The 7,500-nt window shown below is 39.6% G+C and overlaps 1 protein-coding gene across 1 annotated transcript in view; it reads left to right on the forward strand.

The window, feature by feature from the left end:
- Nucleotides 1-7,500, forward strand: part of LOC149970068 (protein diaphanous homolog 3-like) — a 359,874-nt gene that overhangs the window by 181,314 nt on the left and 171,060 nt on the right. The gene's annotated exons all lie outside the window — the stretch shown is intronic.

The following is a 7,500-nucleotide window of genomic DNA, read 5'->3' on the forward strand; positions in this document are numbered from 1 at the left end:
AACTGTAATCTGTCTCTATATCAACTAACTGTAATCTGTCTCCATATCAACTAACTGTAATCTGTCTCCATATCAACTAACTGTAATCTGTCTCCATATCAACTAACTGTAATCTGTCTCCATATCAACTAACTTTAATCTGTCTCCATATCAACTAACTGTAATCTGTCTCTATATCAACTAACTGTAATCTGTCTCCATATCAACTAACTGTAATCTGTCTCCATATCAACTAACTGTAATCTGTCTCCATATCAACTAACTGTAATCTGTCTCCATATCAACTAACTGTAATCTGTTTCCATATCAACTAACTGTAATCTGTCTCCATATCAACTAACTGTAATCTGTCTCCATATCAACTAACTGTAATCTGTCTCCATATCAACTAACTGTAATCTGTCTCCATATCAACTAACTGTAATCTGTCTCCATATCAACTAACTGTAATCTGTCTCCATATCAAATAACTGTAATCTGTCTCCATATCAACTAACTGTAATCTGTCTCCATATCAACTAACTGTAATCAAGGTGTTAGCCTCGCAGTAATCTGACAGAAGAGGCAGGCTCTCTCAAATTCAAATTCAAATTCAAGCTGCTTTATTGGCATGAAAAACATTGTGTCAATATTGCCAAAGCAACAATGTATACCATATACATTGTAACAAAATTATAAATGATAGCAAATAATAATATAAAATGGTAGTAAATAATAATACAAAATTAAATACAAAAATAATAACAATAAAATGGTAACAGTCTACAGTAAACATTAATAATTATAGTAATAACAATAATAGTAATAATAAGTAAGTTACTGTTTACTATGCAGATGTTATTATTCAGTGTCCCTCAGGCTATGGCAGGAAAATACATATTTGGCTGCAAGAGGAGCCATTGCTCCTTCGCCCATGAGTATTCTTAGTTTTTCCTCTGGGTTCAATTTGTAAAAATTTGGAATATATGTAGTCATTTCTGTGAATAATGAGTCTCTTTGTGAGGAATATTTATCACAGTAAAGGAGAAAGTGCATCTCTGTCTCTACCTCCCCTGTCATGCAGTGACCACATACACGCTCCTCTTTGGGTAGCCATGTCTTTTTATGTCTGCCGGTTTCTATTGCCAATCGGTGGTCACTCAGCCTGTACTTGGTAAGGATCTGTCTCTGCTTCGTATCTCTGACAGAGTAGAGATAATCAGCCAATTCATATTCTCTGTTTAGGGTCAGATAGCAATTTAGTCGGCTTTGGGATTTTGTTTCGTTTTTCCAGTATTGTAAGTATGATTCCTTTGATTGGTTCATGATTTTGTTTATTGGAATTCTTTCTTTTGAAGCAGTGCTGGTGTCAGCTTGGTTGGTGAGGTCCAACACCAGCTGACTGAGAGGGCTCGTTTCTGGGCTCAGCTCTTGGTCTTGAAGTGCTTTAAATTGCAGACTCGAATTTGGACTTGAATTTAGATGTAGCCAAAATTTTAATGATCTTTTCTGTATTTTCATTATTACTGGAAAACGGCCCAATTCTGCCCTACATGCATTAGTTGGTGTATTTCTCTGGACTTGTAGAATTTTCCGACAGAATTCTACATGTAGGGTTTCAATTGGATGTTTGTCCCACATTTTAAAATCCAGTTTATTGAGTGGCCCCCAAACCTCACTTCCATAAAGTGCTATTGGTAGGATTACACTGTCAAATATTTTAGTCCAAATTCTAATTGGGATGTTGATTTTGAATAATTTCATTTTTATTGCATACATTGCTCTGCGGGCTTTTTCTTTGAGTGCCTTCACTGCCATATTAAAGTTTCCCGATGCAGATATGGTCAGACCAAGGTAGGTGTAATTTTTTGTGTGTTCAATTAAGGTGTTGTTCAGGGTGAATTTACATTTGTGTTTCTGACATCTGGGTTTTTTTTGGAAAATCATGATTTTAGTTTTTTGGAAATTTACTGCCAGGGCCCAATTATGGCAATATTGCTCCAGAATATTAATGTTTTGTTGAAGACCTTCTTTGGTTGGTGATAGAAGTACCAAGTCATCAGCATATAGCAGGTATTTCACCTCTGTGTCAAATAGTGTGAGTCCTGGGGCTGGAGATTGGTCCAACATGTCTGCTAATTCATTGATATAAATGTTGAAAAGATTTGGACTCAAATTGCAGCCTTGTCTCACACCTCGACATTGTGAAAAAAATTCTGTTCTTTGGTTTTTGATTTTTATTGCACACTTATTTTCTGTGTACATACATTTTATTAAGTCATACACCTTACCACCAAGCCCACTTTGTAGAATTTTGTAGAATAGCCCTTCGTGCCAAATCGAATCAAATGCTTTTTTAAAGTCAATAAAGCAAGCAAAGATTTTGCCCTCTTTTTTTTGGTGGACGTGTTTATTAATTAGTGTGTGTAAGGTGTATATATGGTCAGTAGTGCGATGGTTAGGGAGAAAGCCAATTTGACATTTACTTATTACATTTTTTTCTTGAAGAAAGGTTTGAATTCTTGAATTCAAAATGCTACAGAAAATCTTTCCCAAGTTACTGTTGACGCAAATTCCCCTGTAATTATTGGGGTCTGATTTGTCTCCACTTTTGTGGATAGGGGAGATGAGCCCCTGGTTCCAGACATCAGGGAAGCAGCCAGAAGTTAAAACCATGTTGAACAATTTAAGCACAGCATTTTGCAACTCAGGTGTGCTGTTTTTCAGCATTTCATTTCTGATGTTGTCTACACCACAAGCCTTTTTTGATTTAATAGATTTTAGCTTTTCATTTAGTTCTTGTTGGGTTATTGGGTAATCTAATGGATTTTGGTTGTTTTTAATGACTGATTCCAGGATGTTCAATTTTTCTTTAATTTCTAATTGGTTCTGGTTTAAGTCTTTTTGTGGGATGTTTTTGTATAGATTATCAAAGTAAGTTTTCCAAATTCCTACATCTTGTATGGCTAATTCTTGTGGCTTTGTTGTGCTTAAATTGTTCCACATGTCCCAGAACTGATTTTGGTCAATTGCGTTTTCAATTTCATCAAGTGTCTTGTTGGTATAATTCCATTTCTTGCATTTCAGTGTTTGTTTGTACTGTTTCAGAGTTTCAAAGTATTCATATCGTAGCTCTGGGTTGTTTTGCTGCTTATGTTTTTTGTTTGACATTTGTCTTAGGTGTTTTCTAATTGTTTTACATTCATTATCAAACCATTTGTCAGAAACATTTTGATTTTTGCTTCTGATGTTGCATTGCTTTGGTTTTCTCAAATTTGCTTTCGATGCTGCTTTTTGGAATATGCAGTTGATGTTTTGGGTAGCTGAATTGACACCATCTTTATTGTTTTGGTACTGTGAGTTATTGAAAAACTGTATAGAGTTCATCATTTCATTTGAGTTCAATGTTTCAATGAATGCCTCTGCACTGTTTGGAGCCCATCTGAACGATTGGTTTATGTTGTAAAGTTTATTGGGCTGTTTTTTTGAATGGATATTGCCGGTTAATTTCTTCAGAAACACGTTGATCTGACTGTGATCTGACAATGGTGTCTGTGGTCTGACAGTGAATGCACTAATGGAGGAGGGGTCAATGTCAGTGATGGCATAATCGACTACACTTGTCCCAAGAGCTGAGCAGTAAGTAAACTGACCTAAAGAGTCCCCTCTGATTCTACCATTAAGCATGTACAGGCCTAAGGCTCGACAGAGATGTACTAACTCTTTTCCATTTTTGTTCAGTATTTGGTCAGGACTGTTTCTATTATTTATAATAGGGCTACTGTACAAGGAGGGGTGTCCAAATATGTGGTGGTTACCTCCCGCATCAGTGTAGTCAGGCTCAGAACCTGTTCTTGCATTGAAATCTCCACAAAGAAGCACTTTACCCTGCGCCTGAAATGTAATGATTTCTGTCTGGAGATTGTCAAAAAACTGATCATCATAATATGATGAATCTGAAGGAGGAGCATAAGCTGCACATATGTATACATCATTGTCACAATAGATTGTACCTTTGTTAAGTTTTAGCCAAATGTGAGTGGTACCTTTTTTCATTTCATTCAGTGCTAAGTCCTGCTTATGCCAAATGATGATTCCACCTGAGTCTCGGCCCCGTTTAACATTTTTATGTTTGATTGATGGTAGTAAACTTTCTCTATAGCCTGAGGGACACTGAGTATCTATGTCTCCACGACACCATGTTTCCAGTAGGATTATGATGTCCTGTCCCTTGATGTTTTTAATCAATTCTGGATTAGTTGTTTTATAACCAAAATGTGAAGAGTATAGGCCCTGGATATTCCAAGAGCTGATAGTTAATGATCTCATTTATAATAAGTGATATTCACTGGTTTGAGTAAAGTACATCGAAAAAAACAAAAAAAATAAAATATGTATATATACATATATATACATACACACATACATACATATACATACATACATACACATATACATACATATATACATACACATACATATATATATACATATATATATACATACACATACATATACACACATACATACATACATACATACACACACACACACATACATACATACATATATATATACATATATATACACATACATATACATATATATACATATATATATATATACACATACATGCACATACACATATACACACATACATACATACATACACACACACGCACACACACACACACACACACACACCATTACATATAATAATTATTATAATACCGGTGTCAATACATTTAGGAATATTTGTAAACAAATGAATAAGAATGGAATAAGATTGCATTGTACTTATGTTATGTGCAATCTGCAACCCTGTGTGTTTGTGTGTGTGTGTGTGCGCGTGCGTGCCCGTGTGTGAATTAAAGGGACTGTCTAGCTCAGTAGTCTGCATATTAGTTGCAGTAGTTGGCGCACCTCTCCTATCTCTGATTGTTCTAGGGGTCTTCTGCCAGAGGTTACCTCAGCATATGTAGGCTGACGATCTAATTGATACATGGTGTGGACTGCATCATGTGGTCTACTTCCCTGAAGGGCAGTGTTCTGACCGACCCTGGAGTAGTGGTCAGAGCTGTGTTGTGATGGGCTGGGTCTAGTAGAGCTGTGTTGTGATGGGACAGGTCTAGTAGAGCTGTGTTGTGATGGGCCGGGTCTAGTAGAGCTGCGTTGTGATGGGCCGGGTCTAGTAGAGCTGTGTTGTGATGGGCCGGGTCTAGTAGAGCTGTGTTGTGATGGGCCGGGTCTAGTAGAGCTTTGTTGTGATGGGCCAGGTCTAGTAGAGCTGTGTTGTGATGGGCCAGGTCTAGTAGAGCTGTGTTGTGATGGGCCAGGTCTAGTAGAGCTTTGTTGTGATGGGCCAGGTCTAGTAGAGCTGTGTTGTGATGGGCCGGGTCTAGTAGAGCTGTGCTGTGTTGGGCCTGGTCTAGTAGAGCTGTGCTGTGTTGGGCCTGGTCTAGTAGAGCTGTGCTGTAATAAGCCATGTCTGGCTCTTTTCTCCTCGGGATGGTGGAGGTACTGTTGTTTCAGAAGGTGGGGCGTGGGACCTTTGTTGCTGGGGTGATGGGTGTGTGGGTCCCTGCCAAGTGTTGCATCTTTTAGGTCCTTGGCAAAGGTTCTGATACTGTCCTGATCAAGATGTATATTATCATATAAGTGTTGACATGTCAGAGTGGGGTGGTGAGCCGTTCTGACGTTGAGCAGTGAGGCACAGTCCACAGTGATCTGTTGATTTATTTTGTCGATCAACTTTTCTGGGAAGTCTTTTCTTGGTAGGAGGGTGGACACAACTATATTGGTTGTTGGGAACATAGCCTGTGCCCGTTCTGCCACTCTTCTCACTGCCCCAGATACATTTTCACCTTTGGCATGAAGGTCGTTTGTGCCAGTGTGGATGATGATGTTGTCAGGGGTGTCAATCCTGGTCTGACTGAGTAGCTGCATTGCACTCTCAGTTGTAGGACACCAGAACTTATACACCTGGTGTCTAGGGAATAATCTTTCCTGGACTAAGAACTTCCCATTTGAATCAATTAGAATTGCAGTTGTGGGTGATTGTCTGGGTGGAGCAGACTGGGAGGCTGGTATTCTGACCTGGGCTGGAGCAGACTGGGAGGCTGGTAGGTTAACCTGGGCTGGAGCAGACTGGGAGGCTGGTATTCTGACCTGGGCTGGAGCAGACTGGGAGGCTGGTAGGTTGACCTGGGCTGGAGCAGACTGGGAGGCTGGTAGGTTAACCTGGGCTGGAGCAGACTGGGAGGCTGGTATTCTGACCTGGGCTGGAGCAGACTGGGAGGCTGGTAGGTTGACCTGGGCTGGAGCAGACTGAGAGGCTGGTAGGTTGACCTGGGCTGGAGCAGACTGGTAGGCTGGTGCAGTGTCATCCGGCTGTGTAGTGGAGGCCATGCTGGTCTCAGGTTCTGCTTGTGTTGTACCAAGCTGGTGGACATGTTTTCTCGATGCAGAGGACACAATGACTCTCTGCCGGTTGAGGGTGTCAATGTACCTCTCTTTTTGTTCGAGCTCCTTTCTTGTTGTGCTCAGATGGTCTCTGAGGTCATCATTTGTCTGACTCAGCTTGTCCATTCTGCTTTCTAATTTAGCTATGGATGCTCTGCTCTCCTCCCTGAACTGTTTCATCTCTTCTTTGAGTTTCTGGACAGTGTCCTCCTCTTGAAGCTTCTTCTCTCTGAGTTCTATGACCTCTGCTTCGACTAGAGAGAGGGTGTTGTGGAAACGTTGCATAGCAGGTGTTCTTATTGAAATTGTCATGTCCTTGACTCTGTCTGCTGCAGGTGAGGTAGGTAAAGGGACGTTGAGGGCTTCCTGCTGGGTCACAGAGACCATTGTCTCTCTCTCTCTTCTCTCTCTCTTTCTCTCTCTCTCTCTTTCTCTCTGTCTCTCTCTCTCGCTGTCTCTCTCTTTCTCTCTGTCTCTCTCTCTCGCTGTCTCTGTCTCTCTCTCTTGAAATACCAAGTTATTTTCTACTTGACTGCTACGATGAGACAAATCTCATTGCTTTTATTATTTTAAATGATTTCATAATTGAAACGTTGTAATTTGGTGAATTAACCTGCGTGGTACTGACTCTTAAGCCTCTCTACTCCCTTCGACTACGCTCCTCTCGTTTCTCAATCCCATGAGCCTCTTGTGTTCTACCACGGTCTCTTTCTACTGTCAGCTTCTCTCCTCGGGGGGGGGGAGACGTGTTGTTAAATTTGCCGGGTTGTTTTTGCTTCATGTTGATAAGACAGGTGTGTCTCTCACCTCTGCTTGTTATTTTACAGAGATGTTATAAAAATTAAATTAAAAATAAATTAAAATTAATTAAATTATTATAAAAAGTCTTTATTTTTATTAAATTAAATTGATTTTATTAAAATTCCAGCTAATAACATACAGTTGATGTCGGGAAGTTTACATGCACCTTAGCCAAATACATTTAAACTCAGTGTTTCACAATTCCTGACATTTCATCCTTGTAAAAAATTCCCTGTTTTAGGTCAGTTTAGGATCATC

Source organism: Oncorhynchus mykiss, unplaced genomic scaffold (genome assembly GCF_057628025.1).
Source record: "Oncorhynchus mykiss isolate SJ-2025 unplaced genomic scaffold, ASM5762802v1 scaffold98, whole genome shotgun sequence".
Classification (NCBI taxonomy): domain Eukaryota; kingdom Metazoa; phylum Chordata; class Actinopteri; order Salmoniformes; family Salmonidae; genus Oncorhynchus; species Oncorhynchus mykiss.